We start from the raw sequence: 21,450 nt of genomic DNA, 5'->3' as shown, positions 1-21,450 counted from the left end.
GAAGTGAACAGATTTCTCCTTTCTAGTCTTCCCTCTTTTCTTCTCCTTTTCTCCTCTTTCCCTTCCCTTTCTCTTCTTATCTTCTTCTCTTTCTTTCTTCTATCCTTTTCTTCACCTTTTCTTACTTTATTAAAGTTGGAAAATGGTATCAGAGCCTTGAGGTTGATTGTGCTGTTCACGTCTCAACTTTTTGTGCGCTAGGAATGGAGTGTGCTCTCTATTCTTTGTTGGAAAGGAAAAGGACTTAAAGAAGAATGATTGCCACTTGGAAAAGAGGCTTTAATGCCTCAAGTTGTAGTGTTGTGTGAGTTGGTGGTGTTTTTCTAAAAGCCCTCTATTTGGCAGTTTGAAGAGAGCAGCTTTGTGATGTTTTGAGTTGTGAGGTAGGTTCTCCTCAATGTGTGGTGATTTTATAGTGGTTTTTGTTGTGGTGACACCTTGTGGTAAGTATGCAACCAAGTGTTTCTAAAGTAGAGGGCTGATGATTCTTGGTGTTTTTCCTAAAAAAATAAGGTGTGTTACAGTAGTTGCATACCAACTGTTTGACAGTTTGCCTAGGTGACAAATCAGTGATCTCCTCTCACTCATGGTTTCATCAAATGGTACCACTAAACCTACAGGAGTTGTGCAATCAGATTTCATGACTTACCAATTAACTATGGTGAAACTCAATATTACTAATTATATCCCATGGGCCAAGTCGGTTGAGGTATCTTTCATTGCAAGAGGCAAGTTGAAGTACATTAAGGAAGGTCGATTGAAAAGTGAATCAGAAGGGTACAATGAATGGGTACAAGAGAATGCCCAAATTATGACATCACTTTGGAATAGTATGGAGAATCACATTAGTGTAAACCTTATGTTTCTAGACACGACCAAGGAGATTTGGGACCATGCCAAGAAATTGTACTCTGGACAAGACAATGTCACAAGAATATACAAATTGTACCAAGACTATTTTTCTCTTCAACAAGGGGATAAAAGTGTTGAAGAATATTATGCTTCTCTAAAAAGCTTAAGGAATGAGCTCAATGTTCATCAACCCCTATCCATTGATTTGAAGACTCAACAAGAACAACGAGAATATCTAGATGTAGCAAGATTTTTATCTAAGTTGAGGTCTGAATTTGAACCAATGCCAGCCCAAATCTTAGGGAGTAGTGATCTTCCATCATTGTCTGAGGTTTTCTCTCGCATAAGGAGAGCCTCAAATCCACATAGTGATCATCCCCCACGTTCAGAGAGATCAACCATGGTGGTTTCTAGAGGAGGTTTTCCTGGTAGACATATGTGTGGTAGAGGTGGAGGAAATGTGAGGGGTTTTGGACTTGGGCCCAGAGGTGCACGAGGAGGTGGTAGAGAGTTCGGTGGTGCAAGGGGTGGTGGTGGTTGTAGTGGTAGTGGGAGTCTTAGTGTGAAGGTGATTTTGGGAGTGCTCACGTTGTGGACGAGAAGATCACACAGTCAACTTTTGTTATGATCTTCATGGCCCCCATCTTCCTTGGCTAACCAAGCAATGGTGGAAGGTGATTTTGGGAGTCTTAGTGTGACTGAAGATGCTCCTACTTCCAAAGTTGGTAAGGATAAAGGCACAATCTCTATCTTACGTGAGGAGTATGAAAAGCTTTGCTAGTCTGCTTCTTCTAGTCCTGCCACTACTACACTTGTGAAGTCAGGTACTGCTTGTCTTGCTTCTAGTTCTTCACCTTCACCCTGGGTAATTGATTCTGGAGCTTCAGACCACATGACTGGCTCCTCAGATATGTTTGTATCATTGTCACCACCTTCTACCTCTCAAACCGTTATCTTAGCTGATGGTTCTTCTTCTGCTATTACCGGTACTGGTAATGTGTCTCTTGGTTTTGACCTTAGTTTATGCTCGGTTTTTTATGTTCCTAAGTTTCCCTTTAGTCTCTTGTCTGTAAGTAAGCTTACTCAAATCCGTCATTGTTCAGTAACATTTTATCCTTCATATTGTGTCTTTCAGGATCTCAAGATGGGGAAAACGATTGGTGGTAGTCGTGAAGTTGGAGGACTATACTACTTGGATGACCATGGTCCTCAGAAGGCTCTTCATTCCTCTCTTACATCACATCAGTGGCATTGTTGTCTTGGTCATCCTTCCCTACGTGTTTTGAAAAAGCAAGTCCCAACCTTGGAGTCTGTAACTCAGCTAGATTGTGAGTCATGTCAGTTGAGTAAACATCATAGAGTGTCTTTTGTTCCTAGGGATGATAAGAGAGTCCTGAATCCTTTTGCTTTAGTCCACTCAGATGTTTGGGGTCCTATTCAAGAATGACATGGAATTACTTAATGAAGGATCGTTTAGAGTTGATCTCTATTTTTCTATCTTTTCGTGCTGAGATAAGGAATCAGTTTGGTGTATGCATTAAAGTGTTTCGTTCAGATAATGCCAAGGAATACTTTCATAATAATTTCCAGTCTTATTTTGACTCTCATGGTATTGTACATCAGTTCTCATGTTCACACACTCTTCAGCAAAATGGTTTGGCTAAGAGAAAAAATCGCCATGTGATTGAAACTGCTCGGGCCTGGTTGATTCAAATGTCAGTTCCTAAAATCTATTGGAGTGATGCAATTCTCACCTCTTGTTTTCTCATAAATTGTATGCCTTCTTCAGTCCTAGATGGCGAGTCACCTTTCTCTATCTTGTTTCCTTCCACCTCGACTTTCTCTCTTCCTCCTCGTGTGTTTGGTTGTGTGTGTTTTGTTCACAAATTGGGTCTAGGCCATGATAAACTTGACTCCAGAGCTATTAGATGTGTTTTTCTTGGTTAACCTCGTACTCAAAAAGGTTACAAATGCTATGATCCTGTTTTACGGAAAGCTTTTGTTGTTTCAGATGTTACCTTCTTTGAGAGTTTACCCTATTTCTCTAGACGTGAACCTTCTCCTTCTATTCCTCTTCCCTCTGAATCTGGTGATGTCTTTATTCCCTTGCCTACTATGGAGGAGCCTTTTCAACCATCTATTCGCAGAGTGTACTCTAGACATGATAGACAACCAGAATTGTCGCCAATAGTTGATCCAGCTCCAGATTCTGACATGCCACTAGAGTCCTTGCCATTGACAGATCCACCATCCTCAGATCTTGATCTTCCTATTGCCCTTCGTAAAGGTAAGCGTACTTGTATAGATCACCCCTTTCTCGGTATGTTTCCTTTCCTCATTTGTCTCCTTCACATCAACGTTTCATTCCCTTCTATCCTCTATTTCTCTACCGTGTTCTCTACAGGAAGCCCACTCATCTCCTAACTGGAAGAAGGCGATGGATGAAGAATCTCATGCTCTTTAATCCAATAATACTTGGGATCTCACTTCCTTACCACCTGGGAAGTAGGCCATTGGCTGTCGATGGGTATATACAGTTAAACACTGTCAAGATGGCAGTATTGAGTGGTTCAAAGATCGACTTGTTGCAAAGGGGTATACTTAGACCTATGGTGTGGACCATTTAGAAACCTTCTCTCCTGTGGCTAAAATAGGTTCTGTACGAGTGCTCATTTCTTTAGCTGCCCACTATGGTTGGCCCCTATTTCAGCTTGATGTCAAAAATGCGTTTCTCTATGGTGATCTTCAAGAGGATGTATATATGGAGAAGCCTTCTAGGTTTCAAGGGGAGTCAGGAAAGGTGTGTTGATTGAAGAAGGCTATCTATGGGCTGAAACAATCACCACGGGCATGGTTCAGTCATTTTTGTAGTGTGGTGCAAGATTTTGGCTTGAATCAATGCAATGTTGATCACTCTGTGCTTAGTAGAGACTCGTCATCTGGGAAGATCATTCTAGCAATGTATGTTGATGATATTGTTCTCACTGGCAATGATACACATGGAATTGATGAGTTGAAATAGTTCCTACAGCAAAACTTTCAAACTAAAGATCTAGGAACCTTGAAGTACTTTCTTGGAATTGAGGTAGCTCGATCGAAGTGGGGAATCTCTCTGTCCCAAAGAAAGTATGTTTTAGATATGCTGGATAAAACTGGGTTGTTAGGATCCAAGCCAGTTGAAATTCCCATGGATCCCAATGTGAAGATGACTGATAGTCAGGGGGAGCCATTAGAAGACCCTACAAGGTATCAGAGACTAGTAGGCAAGTTGATCTATCTTACCATCACTAGGCCTGGCATCTCCTTTCTTTGGTAGGGTACTCAGGTGCAGATTGGGCAAGGTCTCCAATGGACAGGAAGTCTACTATAGGTTATTGTACTTTCTTGTGTGGAAATCTTGTTACTTGGAAGAGCAAGAAGCAGAATGTAGTTGCTAGGAGTAGTGCTGAAGCTGAAAATAGGGCAAGGCCCATGCTACCTGTGAGCTAGTCTGGTTGAAGCATCTTCTTCGGGAGATGAATATCACAATTTGTCAACCCATTAAATTGTTTTGTGACAACTAAGTTGCAGCACATATTGCCTCTAATCCAGTGTTTCATGAAAGGACTAAACACATTGAAGTTGATTGCCATTTTGTGAGAGAGAAAGTGACAAGTGGAGTGGTTGTTACTCCCTATGTTAAATCTGAAGACCAAGTAGTTGATATTTTTACTAAAAGTGTGGGTCACTCAAGGATAGACTATATTTGTAACAAACTGGAACTTTATGATATATATGCTCCAACTTAAGGGGGAGTGTTAGAATTGTTAGAAGTAGTTAACAGGGGCAGTATTGTCTTTTTCATGTTATTCTTTCTCTCTTATATCTGCTGTAACTTTCCTAAGGGTATTGTAGTCATTTCAGCCTTAGTAGAATGCTAATATAACCTGGGTCAACAATAAGGAGAAGTGAATAGATTTCTCCTTTCTAATCTTCCCTCATTTCTTCTCCTTTTCTTACTTTATTAAAGTTGGAACAATATAAATATCAATGGGAGAGGACGGCCAGATCTGATTTTCTCTTTCTTTCTCAACTTCTTCTCTTCTATTTCTCTTCTTCCACAAGAAACTCTTCTTTTCTTTGCAGATTTTTGATTCAGCAGATTTCTGCTTGGTATGAGAGCAAGGCTAGGGTTTCTTGGAGTTTATCCATGCAGTCATAGATTGGTCGATTGTATGAGGAGATAAAGAGCTGATTGATCTACTTTAGATTGTTCAGTTCTTGGATTTTTTAGTGGGTTCCAGTCATCAAGAGAGTGATTTGTGTTTTGGCATCAAAATCAAGAAGAACTAGAGTGCGCGAAAGAGTCATAGTCAAGTTGGACTCTTCATTTTTGACTTGATACTGGGCAATTCTGGACTTCTCTAGGTTTTCTATAGGGGGCAGTTCAGTTTCTAGCAGTTTTAGTGCCCTTTGGAGAGATCGATTCTCTTTTCTCTCTGGTGGGAGAAGGTGGGAGGAGAGAGATTTCTCTTCTCTACATTTTCTATAAGCTTTCTAGTTGATTTTTTCTTGTTTTGACCTAATTGAAGTTGAAATGGAGGGTTGGAGTACTGAGTAGAAGTCCATCGGTGACCTAGGTTTGGGTGAAAGAAGTACCAGTGACATTTTTGGGTCTGGGATTATTACCATTAGTAAAATTGAATGGTACAAATTATCTAGAATGGGCACAATCAGCTAAGATGACTATTGGTACTCGTGGGAAATTGGAGTACATTGCTAGGTAGGAGAATAAACCTGATATAGACTCCTCCCGGTGGGTACGAGAGAATTAAATGGTGATGTCTTGGCTATGTAATTCTATGTTATCTCACATTGGTTAAAATTTTTTGTGGGCTAGTATTGCAAAGGAGATTTGGGATGGTGTGACTGAGACCTATTCATAGAAATAGAATGTAGTTAGAGTGTACTAGTTAAGGAATCAAGTGATTAATACAAAATAAGGAGATAGACCACTAGCTATGAATTTTTCCATGCTAAAAACACTTTGGCATGAGATAGATCACTTAGAGACTGTGGCTTGGGAGAGTACGAAGGATGCAACAACCTATCAGAAGTTGGTGGAGAAGGAATAGGGTCTTTGCTTTCTTGGATGGACTGAACCCTGAATTTGATATTGCCAGGAAATACATCCTTTCTAGAGAAAGTGTAACTCTTTCACAAGCTTATGCCTTTGTGTCTGGGGTTGACCAATCGGCTATGGTTAGTATAGTTAAGCCTAAGCCAAATGGAGACAGGGGGAGTAGTGAGGGAGGATAAGGACTTGATGTGTGATTACTGCAAGAAGCCTAAGCATACCAAAGACACTTGCTGAAGCTCCATCCACATGTCTTACTAGCTCAGGTCAAGAGCAAGAAGGGAAAATGCAATTGTGGAAACTACTAAAGACTCTTCAGGACCTCTTACCCAAGATGACTTGGAGTTCATTGCAATGGCAATAGTTAGAACTGGGTTGGAAAAGTATGGATAGATTATGAGTAAGAAGGATTCAACTAGTTCTAGTTCTTCAGGTGGGAAACAGAGTGCTGGAAACCTAGGAACCAACCACACTACTTCCTTTGCTCATATAAGTAGTTCATATGTGGTTGCAAATTATGCATCCACCTTAGGTAAGGAGGGACCTCCCTGGATTATAGTTGCAAATTATGCATCTACCCTTTTCGATTCTTACCAGTTGTGTTCTGGTAGAGATAGAGTTTCTGCAGCAGATGGTTCTCATATCCCCATTGCTGGGAAAGGGATAGTTAGGGTGACTAATGGCATTACTTTGTCCTTTGTCTTACATGTTCCTAGACTTCATACTAATATTTTTGTGAGTAGTTTGGCAAAAAAATTGTATTGTCCAGTGACTTCCTTCCTCGTAATTGTGCTTTGTAAGATCTAGAGTTAAAGAAGACGATAGGAGTGGTCGTGAGGTGAATGGAGTCTACCTTCTAGATCAAATTCTGAGACATCAGAGCCACCATGTTGGTAGCAGTAGTAGTGGGTCAGGGTCAATAAGTCAGATTATACTCTGGCATAACCAGTTGGCTCATCTTTCTTTCAGTTCATTGAGAAGTTTGTTTCCAAAGTTGTTTGAGTTTTTTTAGTTATCTTGTCTTGGGTGTGAAAGTTGTTAGTTGGGAAAGCATTGTAGACATTCTTTCAAACCAAGTAATAAAAGAAGTGCTTCTGCTTTTGATATTGTTCAGACTGATGTTTGGAGACCTTATCATGTTTCTTCTATTGAGAATGCTTGGACAAGGGTGTTTTAGTCTTTTCATCATCTTTTGTATTTTGATGCAGAAGAAAAACAGTCCTTGAGAATAGAGGACTGTTTAGAACAGATGCAGAAATCAAAAGAAAACAGCAGAAATCCTTCTTCTAAGGAAGAGAAGATGAAGAAGAAGATGGCGGCAATAAGGGTTCAGAGGAAGAGAGTTTCGAACCTTAATCTCTCCTCTTACCCCCTAACACTATTTTATTAAGTTAAACTTTAATAATTTACAAAGAGGCCCTTAGTTGGGCAAGAAATTAAAAGAACATAACATAGAAAGAATAGGCCCATTACAGTAAAGAACATAAAAAATAAGAAAGGATAAACAACCTATGGGCCATTCGGCCCATCTTCTCTACACTCCCCCTCAAGCTGAGCATAGATGTCAATCATGCCAAGCTTGCCAGTGTCATGCTGAAGCTTTGCCTTGGGAATGCCCTTGGTGAGAAAATCTGCTAACTGTCCTTCAGATGTGATGAATGGAAGACACACTTCACCCGAAGAGACCCTTTCTCGAATAAAGTGTCTATCAACTTCAATATGCTTAGTTCTATCATGTTGCACTAGGTTGTGGGCAATGTTGATGGTGGCCTGATTATCACAGTACAACATCATTGGCTTGTCATGCTCAACCCCAAGTTCCTCCATCAATGATTTTAGCCATAACAGTTCAGAAACTCCATGTGCCATGGCCTTGTATTCTGCTTCTGCTTCTGCTGAAGATCGAGCAACAACCGATTGTTTCTTGCTTCTCCAAGAAACAACATTACCAGCCACCAAGCTGCAATACCCAAAAGTAGATCTTCTGTCATCAATGTTTCCAGCCCAGTCAGCATCAGTATAGGCTTCAAGTTTCATATGACCATACTTGGCAAACAGAATTCCCTTTCCTGGAGAGCCCTTCAAATAACACAGGATTCACTCTGCTGCTGCCATATGAGTATCCCGGGGAGCATGCATGAATTGGCTGATGCAACTGACAGCATATGCAATGTCTAGCCGAGTCATGCATAGATACAAAAGTTTTCCAAGAAATCTCTAGAAGACTCCTTTGTCTTCTAACAATGTTCCATCTGAAGCAGAGAGTTTATGACTCATATCAATAGGAGTAGCAACCGGTCTAGCACCCATCTTCCCTGTTTTAGAGAGCAAATCAAGAACATATTTCCTCTGGGTGATAAGAATCCCATCCTTGGATTTAGCAACTTCTATGCCAAGGAAGTATCTCAATTCCCCCAGATCTTTGATCTCAAACTCTGTATGGAGGAAAGATTTGAGATCAGTAATTCCTAAAACATCATTACCAGTCACAACAATATCATCAACATACACAATCAGGTAAATTGCCAGGAGCCCTCTCCTCTTCACAAAGAGAGTATGATCAGACTGTGTCTGTACATAGCCAAAGTTAACAAGGGCAGTCCTAAACCTCTCAAACCATGCTCTAGGGGACTGTTTTAGTCCATAAACAGATCTCTTCAGCTTGCATACCTTTTCTTTCATATCTGTTTCATACATCCCTGGAGGAAGAGACATATAAACCTCCTCATGTAATTCTCCATTCAGAAATGCATTATTTACATCCAATTGATAAAGTGGCCAGTTTGAGTGAGCAGCCAAAGATAGAAGAACTCTCACAGAGGTCATCTTGGCAACAGGTGCAAAGGTGTCCAAATAATCAATCCCATATGTCTGTGTATAACCTTTTGCAACCAGCCTAGCCTTGTACCTCTCAATGGTGCCATCAACATGATATTTGATAGTAAAGACCCACTTATAGCCAACTAGATCCTTCCCTTTAGGCAAATCAACCACTTCCCAAGTGTCATTCTTGTGCAGAGCATCAATTTCGGATCTCATAGCATCCTTCCATTCTGGAATATTAAGAGCTTCTGACACAGACCTGGGAATAGGGTTAGAGGCAATAGAAGAAAGGTAGGCAAAATATGAAGGAGAAAGCAAACTATAAGAAAGGTGTTTGGAAATGCAATGTGCAGTACACTTCCTTTTTCCTTTCCTAATAGCAATGGGAATATCAAGGTCAGGGAAGGATGGCTCCAAAGGGGCTGAAACAGTGCCTGTTGTCTCATCTGTAACTAGAAGTGCATGAGGCTCATGTGTTGTAGGGGAAACAACTTGCTCATTTTTGGATCTTTGCCTTTGATACATCCTGGGATTAAAGAGAGGACGAGGAGGTAAAGGGGGAGGAACACTGGGATAGGGAGAGTGGAATGATTGATTCTCCCTTGATTCATTTGAAGAAGAAAGAGACTCAGTAAAAGACTCAATTGGGACAGGAAGAGGAAGAGCAAAGACCTGTGACAAATCCTCCCCCTTTGGACAATGTCCTTCCATAGAGGAACCATAAAAGGAAGAAAGCTCATCAAAGGTGACATCCATTGTGACATATCGAGTACCGGTCTTTGGATCAAAGCAATAGTAACCCTTCTGTGTGGGGGAATAACCAAGGGAGATATACTTGTGGGCTTTTGGTTCAAATTTATGTCTTTGGACACTAGGAATATGTACATAACAAGTGCAACCAAAGACACGAAGAGGAATAGAAAAAAGCTCCTAGTCCGGATGAAGGAGACTTAAACCCCAAAACCCTGGATGGCATACGATTTATAAGGTAGGTAGCAGTGAGAACAGCATCACCCCAAAACCTTGTAGGAACATGTGAGGCAAACAAGATACTTCTTGCAACTTCAACAATATGTCTGTTTTTTCATTCAGCAACTCCATTCTGTTCTAGGGTCCTAACACAGGAGCTTTGATGAATAACCCCCAAGTCAGAGAGATAGCAGGACAAGTTCTTCTCAAAATATTCTTTTGCATTGTCAGATCTGAAAATTTTAATCCTGGTATCAAACTGGGTTAGGACAAATTCATGGAATTGCCTCACAAGTCTGGGAACTTCATCACGGGATTTCATCAGGAATATCCAAGTAAACCGCGAAAAGTCATCAATTAACAAGATAAAATATTTGTAGCCACCCATAGAGGGTAAGTGGTAAGGTTCCCACACATCAGAGTGCACAATATTAAAAGGAGAAGAAGATCTTTTACTACTCAAGGGATAACTGTTTCTACAATGGTTTGACAGCTCACTTGAAAGTCCAAACAATATGAAAAACAACCCAAAAAAATTCTGGGCTAAAGTAGTCTAGAAGGATAGCCGAATAGCAGTACTGATTTCAGAGAAATTTTGGATACTTTAACAGTCCAAAAAAATATAAAGAAAACAACCCATAAATTATTGGGCACCACTCTCAATCTCTGATTTAAGCTCTAAATCAGGAACCAACCTGTTTTCTCCGATTCTTCCTGGTCACGAGACAACTCTCCAAGAGATTTGAATCTTGGGCACCTTCTTCAATCTCTAATGACCTCCAAGAACCAGACGACTCAAGCTGAAGCTTCCAGCCCTAGAACAACTAGAACAACTCTCATGTTGTCGGCTGGACAACACCTACATGAGAGCCCAAGCCAAGTTTAGGCCTGCTCTGATACCAAGAAGAAAAACAGTCCTTAAGAATAGAGGACTGTTTAGAACAGATGCAGAAATCAAAAGAAAACAGCAGAAATCCTTCTTCTAAGGAAGAGAAGATGAAGAAGAAGATGGCGGCGATAAGGGTTCAGAGGAAGAGAGTTTCGAACCTTAATCTCTCCTCTTACTCCCTAACACTATTTTATTAAGTTAAACTTTAATAATTTACAAAGAGGCCCTTAGTTGGGCAAGAAATTAAAAGAACATAACATAGAAAGAATTGGCCCAAAATAAGGCCCATTACAGTAAAGAACATAAAAATTAAGAAAGGATAAACTGCCTATGGGCCATTCGGCCCATCTTCTCTACAGATGCCTAAGTATGGGCTTTCTTGTTATTTTTCTTCTAAGTATAAGTAGCATTTTTGAGGGTGTGAATAGTAACACATACTCCTCTCTTTGATACATTCTTCTTTCTCTTCTTCTCCTTCGTCTTTTCTCTTCTCTTCTACAAGCCCTAGAAAAACTTGTTATTAGAGCGAGGTAGAGGCTCTTAGGAACACTTATTTTCTTGATCCTCTGTTGTGAGATGACCTACTGATGCCAAACTACCGCCAAATGATGTCAACAATCTGTATAGGTGACGATGGCAATCAATGAATCTTACATGGTTTGGTTCGCCCTGATTTTAGAAGTTTTTTGGTATGACTCTTGTGGCTATTTGAAGCTTATATGATTTTTTTTTGTGGATTTTTAAAGGAGAAAATCAAAGAAATTCCAGATCTGATGTTGACCCTCATAAAACGAGTTTAATGCTTTTTTTTGCTATAAACCTAGACCATTTAGGTTTTTTACATGTTAGGTGTGAAGGGAAGTGGTCCCGTAATTTTCTAAGCCCTATACAATTTTTGGGAGATTTTCTTCTTCTATTTTGCCACCAACTTAACTTTTTGGTCTCCTCGTGTCTCTTAACCGTGTGGTGAGCTATTTTCTTGGGTCTTTAACTTTGTTGAGCATTGGGGGTCTTTTTGGTTGATGAAAAAGTGGTTTGATTGAATATGGAAGCATTCAAGGATGTATAGATGGTTTCCAGTGTGTTCCCAAGAAATGCAGATATCTCCAGTGGTATGATAACCACTGTTAAATTTGATGGAACCAACTTTCAGAAAGGAAGTAAAGCCAAATCCTGAAAATCTGAAATTTGAAAAGTGGGAGCAAGATAAGTCCCTTGTAATGTCATGGTTGATTTGCTTAATGCAACCTCATATTGCCCAAAATTACATGTTTCTTCCAATTGGTAAAGATATTTGGGATAAGGTTGTTGCCACCTATTCCCAAGTTAACAATATTGCTAGGTTGTACCAGCTTCGAAAGGAGGCTTGTAGTACACGTCAAGGGGAGAGACCTGTGGCTATGCATTTTTCTTCTCTATAGTCTATTTGGGAAGAAATGGATCACTTGAAAGCTCTAGCATAGAAGGATCCAGAAGATGGTGAGCAATATTGAAAGCACATAGAAGAGAATAGAGTCTTTGATTTCTTGGCTGGTTTGGACACAGAGTTTGACTATACTAGGCAACATATTCTTAATGCTGGCATTGTCTTTTTTATTTCCACTTACTCCGTTGTACAAGGGGAGGAAAGTAGAAGGACCACCATGATACAACCTCCAGCGACCGATCACTTTACCTTTATGTCATCTTGACCCAAGCAAAATACCAGTAAGCATCTTGTTACTGAGAAGGCTAAGGATGTTATTTATGATTATTACAAGAAGCCAAGACATACTAAGGAAAGGTTTGGAAGTTCAATCCTCATTTAAAACTAGAAACTTCAAAACTGGGAGGAAAGGCAATGCTCACTTGGTTATAGTTGATAATGATGTTAAATCTTCTGATGCTCCTGACTCCTTTGATGTAATGTATAAACTCCTGAGTATTGTGTTGTAGTTGGAAAGGATGGTAAATCCTCCTTGTTTGGTTTTGGACCTAGTAATCCATCTAGTTCATATGCTAAGACAGGTATTACACTTACTTGTTCTACATCTTTCAGTCCATGGATTGTAGACTTTGGGGCTAGTGACCATATGATTGGTATGCCTTTACATTTTGCTTCATATAAGTTAACCCCAGGGAAGGGTAAGGTTACTGTTGCTGATGGATCTCAGGCCCTTATCTTGGGTCAAGGTGAATTCAAATTCACCCATAACCTTTCTCTTGGATTTGTTCTTCATCTACCTTTTTTTCTACGCATCGTGTTTTCCAAGACCTGAGCATGAGGAAGATGATTGTAAGTGGGCTTGAAGTCGATGGAGCCTACATCTTTGGTGGACCTTTAGGGCATGGATTATCGAACAAGATTGAGTTTTGTTCTAATGAGAAAACGATTCTTTTGAAATTATGGCAATGTCGTCTTAGTCATATGTCTTTTAATTTTATAAAACTTTTTGTTTCTAAATTTGTTTAACTCAGTGTGAAAATTGAAATCTAAATGTGAAGTTTGTCATTTGTCTAAACAATGTAGAGCCACATATTTTGTGAGTAGTAAAAGAAGCGATATTGTTTTTCATTTGGTTCATACTAATGTTTGGGGCCCATATGCTATCCCTTGCATGGGTGGGTATAAATACTTCATTATCTTCATTGATAAATACAATTGGCATACATGGATCTACTTGATGAAAAGTTGGGATGAGGTTCCCATGATTGTTTAAAGTTTCATTAATATGGTAGAGACAGGTAGAGAAAAGAGCTAAGATAATAAGATTTGACAATGCGAAGTAATACTTCGAAAACCATTTGCATGGGTTCCTTGAAGATCGGGGATTTATTCACCAAAGTTCATGCAGTCATACTCCACAACAAAATGGGGTTGCTAAAAGGAAGAATAGGCATGTGGTTGAAGTTGTTCGAGGTTTACTGTTTCAAACCCATGTTCCCCCCTAGTTTTGGGGTGATGCTGTTGAGACAACTGTATATCTCATTGATAGGCTTCCATCAAGGGTCCTTAACCTTCGGTCTCCTCATCAACTTCTTTTCCCTGATGAACCCCTCTTTAATCTACCCCTCAAAATCGTCGGTTGTGTTTGTTTTGATCATGATACAAGTCCTACCAAGCATAAATTTGATCCTGAATCAATTAAATGTGTTTTATTTGGTTACTTTTTAGTCTAGAAAGGCTATAGATGTTTTATCATCTCTCTGGAAAGAGATATGTTTCCAAGAATGTTACCTTTCTAGAGCCCTCCTCTTTTTTCCAGTCATCTTGTCCTTTTCTTCAGGGGGAGAATGCAAATGAAGATCGGGTTCCCTTCTCTCTTCCTATTCCTATCTTTGTTCCTCTTTTTCCTCCCTCTCTTCCTTGTAATGATCTTATTCCTTGCCCTCCTCCTCCTCCTTCTGTGTATCGGCCTCAGTCTTGGTAGCAGTTTTCATCAAGCACAGTAAGAGGGTGGCTTCTGAAGCTAAATGCCCATCACAATTAGATCTCCCAGACTTAGGTACTCTTGAATCTCTTGATAATTCTGTTACTGATTGTGACCTCGATCTTCCTATTGCCATCTGAAAAGGAAAGAGGACATGCAACAAATATCCTATTACTAATTATGTGTCTAATGATGCTCTTCACTCTCCTATTGTGCCTATATTTCTGCTATTTCTTCTGTTTCCATCTCTTGCAGTGTTATAGAGGCAATGCAGTCCCCTTACTAGAAGGAAGTTATGAACCAAGAGATGGAGGCCCTAATAAAGAATCAAACTTGGGAGATTGTTTCTTGTCCCAAGGATAAGATTCCTATCGGGTGTAAGTGGGTTCACACTATTAAGCACAAGGCAGATGGTTCGATTCAGGGGTACAAGGTTCAACATGTGGCCAAAAGATATACTCAAAGTTATGGCATTGATTATCCGGAAACCTTTGCTCCAGTTGCTAAAATGAACTCCATTCGTGTGATCATGTCTCTTGCTACTTACTATTCTTGGCTTTTATATCAAATGGATGTATAGAATGCCTTCCTTAATGGTGACTTGCAAGAATAAGTTTATATGGATTTACCACCTAGGGTAAGCTTTCCTAACAGTGAGGAAAAGTATGCCACTTCAAGAAGTCCTTGTATAGGCTCAAGTAATCTCCTAAAGGCTACTTTGACAAATTTAGAAATTCTATCTTAAAGATTGAATTTTCTCAATCTCAGGCAAATAACACCTTAATGTTGATAGTATATGTTGATGACATTGTTGTGACTGGTGATGGCGTCATAGGTATCTCTCAGTTAAAATCCTTCCTTGCTTCAGAATTTGAGATTAAGGATCTTAGTGATCTCAAATACTTTATTGGCATTGAAGTTATAATATCCAAGAAAAGAATCTTTTTGTCACAAAGGAAGTATGTTCTTGACTTGCTCCATGAAGTTGGGAGGTTAGGGTGTAAGCCTGTAGAAACTCCAATTGATCCCAACCACAAGTTGAGTGCTACTTAGACAAAGGGATATATCAGAGATTGGTGGGCTGTCTCCTATATCTTTGTTTGATAAGACCTGACATATCCTATGTTGTTAGAGTGGTTAGCCAATTTATGCATGAACCCAAGACATCTCATATGCAAGTAGTTAATAGAATTTTAGCCTATTTGAAAGAATTGCCCTAGTAAAGGGATGTTGTATTCCTATCATGGCCATCTAAAGGTTGAGGCTTACACAAATGTTGACTAGGCAAAGTCCATTGATGATAAAAGATTTACATCTGGTTATTGTGCCTTAGTTAGAGGAAATGTGGTTTCTTTGAGAAGTAAGAAACAATCTGTTGTTGCTTGATCTAGTGCTAAGGCACAGTATAGGGTGATGGTTCATGGAGTGTTTGAATTACTCTGGTTGAAGGCCTCATTGAATGATGGACATCCAAGTAGATACTACAATGAGACTGTCTTATAACAACCAAGCAGCCATAAATATTGCTCATAATCCTATTCAACATGATTGTACAAAGCATATTGAGGCGGGTAGCTACTTTATTAGAGAAAGAATTGGTAGTGGAGAGATTTGCCTTCCATTTGTAAGGTCGAAAGACAACTAGCTGATTGCCTCACTAAGGGTGGGTGTACACCACCCAAAGTTTGCCAAAAACCTTGTCAAGTTGGGCATGATTGACATATATGCTCAGCTTGAGGGGGAGTGTTGAGAATGCTTTGACAAGGGTGTTTTAGTCTTTTCATCATCTTTTGTATTTGGGCGCCCAAGTATGGGCATTCTTGTAATTTTTCTTCAAAGTATAAGCCCTAGAACAACAACATGGACGGATACCATTATTTCTTTTGTTTGTGGATGATTACACTCGATATTCTTAGATATATTTGATGAGATCACGTGATGAGGTACCTATTTTGGTGAGACAGTTCTACCCGATGGTTCTCACATAGTTTGTGGTTTCAAATCAAGCAATTCTAGAGAATATTTTAAGGAGTTGGCCACATATTTTTTGGAGCATGAGGTGTTTCATGATAGTAGTTTTGCTTATACACTACAATAGAATGGGATAGTAGAGAGAAAAAATACACATTGTGGAGGTGGCAAGAAGTTCCATTATGTCGCTTTAGTTCCTGCTCATTTTTGGGGAGATGTAGTTGTCACGGTTGTGTACTTGATTAGCTGTGTGCCTTTACACATCCTGGGGTTTAAAGTGCCATTCAATCTTCTTTTTCCAGATGGGGAGGTATTTCATATACCCTTGAGAGTTTTTGGGTGTGTCTGTTTTGTTCACATTCTTGGTCCTCATTGTAGAAAGTTGGATCCTAAGGCCAAGTAATGCGTTTTTCTTGGGTATGCTCAAAACCAAAAGGGGCATTGTTGTTATGATCCAGTTTTGGGGAACAGGTTAGTATGGATGTTACCTCTTTTGAGTCTACATTCTTTTTCTTTGGTGACTCTCCACAGGGGGAGTGTTTTGGGGAGGAGAACTCATATTTTGTTCCTCTTCCTATTCCTTCATCTGGTCCATCAATTCCACCATCAACTCCATTAGTTCCACTTGTTGCTCTACCATCAACTCCACCATCAACTCCCAATCCCACTAGTTGATCCACTACGGATTGCCTTACAGTTCTTTTAGTGCCAGCGCAAGATGGTTGGCTCTACACATGCTCCAGTGGAAGAACTTGCACCATTCACCATCTGTCCATTCGAGATTCTAGGTTCGACTGATACAGTTCTAGGTGTTTCTCTTGATCCCATTATTGCCTTTGATCTCATTGATGATGTTTCTGTACTTAACACTGATGTTACAGCTAATCTTGATCTTCCCATTGCACTTCGCAAGGGAAAGAGAAAGCATACGACCCATTGCATTTCACACCATCTCTTCTACAGTGCCCTATCACCTTCTTATCATGCTTTTCTTTCTTCCTTAAATTTAGTGTCTATACCTTGGAATGTTAGTGAGGTTTTTTCCAAACTTGAGTGGAGAATAGTTATGATAGAAGAAATGGAGACTTTGATTAAGAACCAGACATGGGAGATAGTTGATTTCTGGGTATTCACTATGAAGTATAGAGCAGATGGTAGCATAGAGAAGTACAACACAAGGTTGGTTGCAAAAGCGTGTACATAAACCTATGGTATAGATTATCCAGAGACCTTTGCACTAGTAGCTAAGATGAGCTCAGTTCAGATCCTCTTGTCTCTAGCAGCTACTTATTCATGGCCGCTCTTCCAACTTGATGTTTAAAATGCATATCTCAATGTTGAATTTTAGGAGGAGGTATATATGGACCTTCTAGCCAATTTCTATGAGAATGTTGGTGAGGAAAACGCTTATAGGCTAAAAAAAGTTCATTATATGGTTTGAAGCAGTCACCTAGGGCATGGCTTGACAGGTTTAGGGGGGCATTGATCCAATTTGGATACACACAAGCCCAGTTAGATCACAATCTCTTTGTGAAAGAGGAAAGAAGCACTTCTGTCAGTACTGATTGTATATATGGATGATATAGTTGTTATAGGGAATGATTTTGAGGGAGATTGATGCACTCAAGAAGTCACCACAACAAGAATTTGAGATTAAGTATCTAGGTGAACTGAAATATTTTTTAGGGATTGAGGTTACAAGATCTAAGCATGGGATATTCATCTTTCAAAGCAAGTATGTGTTGGACCTACTGTAGGAAATTGGGAAGCTAGTTGTTAAACCAACTAATACTCCTATTGACCCTAACCACAAGATTAATGCTTTGAATGGTGAGTTGGTTAAGGATGTTGGGAGATATTTAGGCATGCCACACCTAGACATTTCCTATGCTGTTAATGTTGTGAATCAGTATATGCATGCTCCTCGGGTTCAGCACTAGGAAGCTATTGATAGGATACTTGCATCATACCTAAAGAAGCATCCAGGCAGAGGAGTTATATTCTCAGATCATGGGAATTTGAAACTGGAGTCCTATACAAATGCAGATTGGGTAGGTTGTCTAGATGATAGGAGATCCACATTAGGGGTATGCAACTTTATGGGAGGAAATCTGGTTTCATGGAAGAGTAAAAAGCAATTAGTGGTGGCTAAGTCAAGTGCAGAGGCTGAATATGGATCTATGGCCCATGGTGTTTGTTTTGGAATGGTAGAATACTGATGTGTTTCATTCTACTGCCAATCGGCATATTTATATAGTAAGCTGCTGCAATAAATAGAAAGAAGAAGAAAATAGAAAGAAAAGAAAATAGAAAGTAGAAAAATAGAAAGAAAAGAAAATAGAAAGTAGAAAAATAAAAAGAAAAGAAAATAGAAAGTACAAGAATAGAAAGAAAGAAATAGAAAGAAAAACTTTCTAAATCAATCCTTCCACAATCCTAGGAATATATACAATTCTATTTTTACACAACTACCAAATATAGATCTACACCAGTAACCCCACGTTTTCCAACACTCCCCCACAAGCTGGTGAATAGAGATCCTCCATTCCCAGCTTAGCTATAATTCTTCGAAAGTCTGTACTATTGAGCCCTTTAGTAAGTACATCGGCCAGTTGTCCTTTTGTAGACACATAGGGAGTACAAATCAACTTGCTGTCCAGTTTCTCTTTTATAAAGTGTCGGTCAATTTCGATGTGCTTCGTCTTGTCATGTTGAATAGGATTGTGAGCAATATTGATGGCTGACTTGTTATCACAATGTAGTTTCATAAGTTCTTCTCGTGGAATCTTCAGGTCTTCTAAAATTATCTTCAACCAGAGTAATTCACACATTCCTTGTGCCATAGCCCTGAATTCTGCCTCTGCACTTGACCGAGCCACTACATTTTGCTTCTTACTCCTCCAAGTGACTAAGTTTCCTCCCAAGATGGTACAATAACCGGAAGTGGACCGTCTATCTACTGGAGATCCTGCATAATCGACATCTATATATGCTTCAAGAGCCAGTCCCCCATTTCTTCTGAATAAAATTCCTTTTCTTGGATTGGCTTTCAAATAGTGCAGAATTCGATGAGCAGCTTGCAGATGAACTTCTTTAGGATTATGCATAAACTGACTTATTACACTTACAGCATATGCAATATCTGGCCGTGTATGTGCAAGATAAATGAGTTTTCCAACCAGTCTTTGGAACATCTCCTTGTCTACACTTGCATTCTCGCTGGCTTCTCCAAGTTTATGATTGGGATCTATAGGCGTGGAAGCTGGTTTACATGCCATATTTCATGTTTCTCTCAAAAGATCAACAACATACTTTTGTTGAGAGATAAAGATGCCTTGTTTAGAATGTGCAACTTCAATTCCGAGAAAATACTTTAGTCTCCCCAAGTCTTTTATCTCAAATTCTCTGGAAAGGCAGTTTTTCAATGATTCCATCTCCTTTTTATCATTCCCAGTAACAATTATATCGTCCACATAGACTAATAGTGCAGTAACTCCCCCTGAGGCTGTGTGTTTGATAAACAATGTGTGGTCACCTTGACTTTGCTTGTAACCTGTACTAAGCATCACCTTTGTAAACCTTCCAAACCATGCTCTCGGAGATTGTTTGATGCCGTATAGTGCTTTCTTCAACCTACAAACTTTGTTCCCCTTAATGCCTTCTCCAAAACCCGGTGGAATGTCCATGTATATCTCCTCTTCTAGATCACCATTGAGAAATGCATTCTTTACATCAAACTGTTGAAAATCCCAATTATAGTTAGCAGCCAAAGACAGCAACACCCTTACTGTATTCATTTTAGCTACTGGGGCAAAAGTTTCCTGATAATCTACCCCATAAGTCTGTGTATATCCCTTGGCTACCAGTCGTGCTTTGTACCTTTCTAACAACCCGTCAGATTTGTACTTAATTGTGAACACCCATTTACAACCTACAGTCTTCTTGTTTCTTGGTAGATCCACAACTTCCCATGTGTTGTTCTTTTCTAATGCCTCCATTTCCACTCTCATGGCTTTTCTCCACTCCTTATTAGAAAGTGCCTTGGCTAGAGTATTAGGAATTGGAATGGTGTTAAGGCTGGCTAGAAAACTTTTATGGGATTTAGAGAATCTTTGTAACGACACAGATTTGGCTAAAGGGTACAATGGGCGTTTGGTACATTCTCTGGTTCCTTTTCTCAGTGCAATAGGTAGGTCATACTCAGACTGTGAAGGTGCAGGTTCAGGTTCTGCATATCCCTCAGTTCCAGGATTAGGATTTGAATCTTGGACTTGCACAAGTTGAGGATCTGGATTTCTTCTCGTAGAGTAAACCTACATATATCTCACATCATCATGCACATCATTGGTGGAGTTAACAGTGTCTGAATTTGGTTCAATGGTTGGGTTGTTTGACTCTTGTTGAGACTCGGGAATGTGGGGCTCAGAGGATTGTGACTCAGAGGGATGTGATTCTTGACGGTTGGATAACTGTGAGGAGGGTAATACATCTAAGGAGAGTAGATCCGAGGCCTTATCTTCCATTAATGAGAGCTCCCCCTGAAGATAAGGTTGAGTGAAAAAGGATTGTCCCTCCTCAAATGTGACATCGATGGAGGTGTAGAATTTTCTGGTGGCTGGATGATAACATTTATAACCTTTCTGAGTTGGGGAATATCCCAAGAAGACACACCTGATTGCTCGTGGATCCAATTTTCCCTTATTATGGACATGAACAAAGGCAGTGCAGCCAAAATTTCTTGGTGTGAGATTATTTGAGGTTCGAATATCAGGGTAGAATTGAGAAAGGACTTGTATTGGGCTTCGGTTGTCAAGAACTTTAGATGGTAGTTTATTTATGGTGTATGCAGTAGTAAGGACAGCTTCCCCCCAATATTGTTTTGGCACCCGGTTTTGAAAGAGAAAGGCTCGGGTGGTTTGCAAAAGATGGCCATTTTTCCTCTCAGCTATCCCATTCTGTTGGGGAGTGTTAACACAGGAGGATTCATGCACAATGCCTTCTTTCTGAAAAAATGGGGACAAATTCTGATTAAAATAATCTGTAGCGTTATCAGATCAAAACCTTTTAATTCTCACACCAAACTGAGTTTGGATCATGTTATGAAAGTTGGGAAGAATGGTACCCACATCAGATTTAGACTTGAGAAGAAAGATCCATGTGACCCTAGTGCAATCGTCAATAAAGGTGACAAACCATCTAGAACCAGTAATGTTGGGAATTTGAGAAGGGCCCCAAATATCCAAATGAATCAAATAAAAAGGAGTTGAAGATCTTTTATTGCTGATTGGGAAAGAAACCCTTTTGTTCTTAGCAAGTTCACAAACATCACAATGATAGGTTTCAACATCAATTCCTTTAAACAAGGAAGGAAGCATTGTTTTTAAAATAGGAAATGAAGGATGACCAAAACGGAAGTGATG

At 39.7% G+C, this 21,450-nt stretch overlaps 1 protein-coding gene across 1 annotated transcript in view; it reads left to right on the top strand.

Moving 5' to 3' along the window:
• The window catches only part of LOC104606431 (NAD-dependent malic enzyme, mitochondrial), a 135,206-nt gene that overhangs the window by 50,117 nt on the left and 63,639 nt on the right, over positions 1-21,450 (top strand). The gene's annotated exons all lie outside the window — the stretch shown is intronic.

Source organism: Nelumbo nucifera, chromosome 6 (assembly GCF_055504915.1).
Source record: "Nelumbo nucifera cultivar China Antique chromosome 6, China Antique-T2T, whole genome shotgun sequence".
NCBI lineage: Eukaryota > Viridiplantae > Streptophyta > Magnoliopsida > Proteales > Nelumbonaceae > Nelumbo > Nelumbo nucifera.
This window is presented reverse-complemented; position numbering and strand designations above follow the sequence as displayed.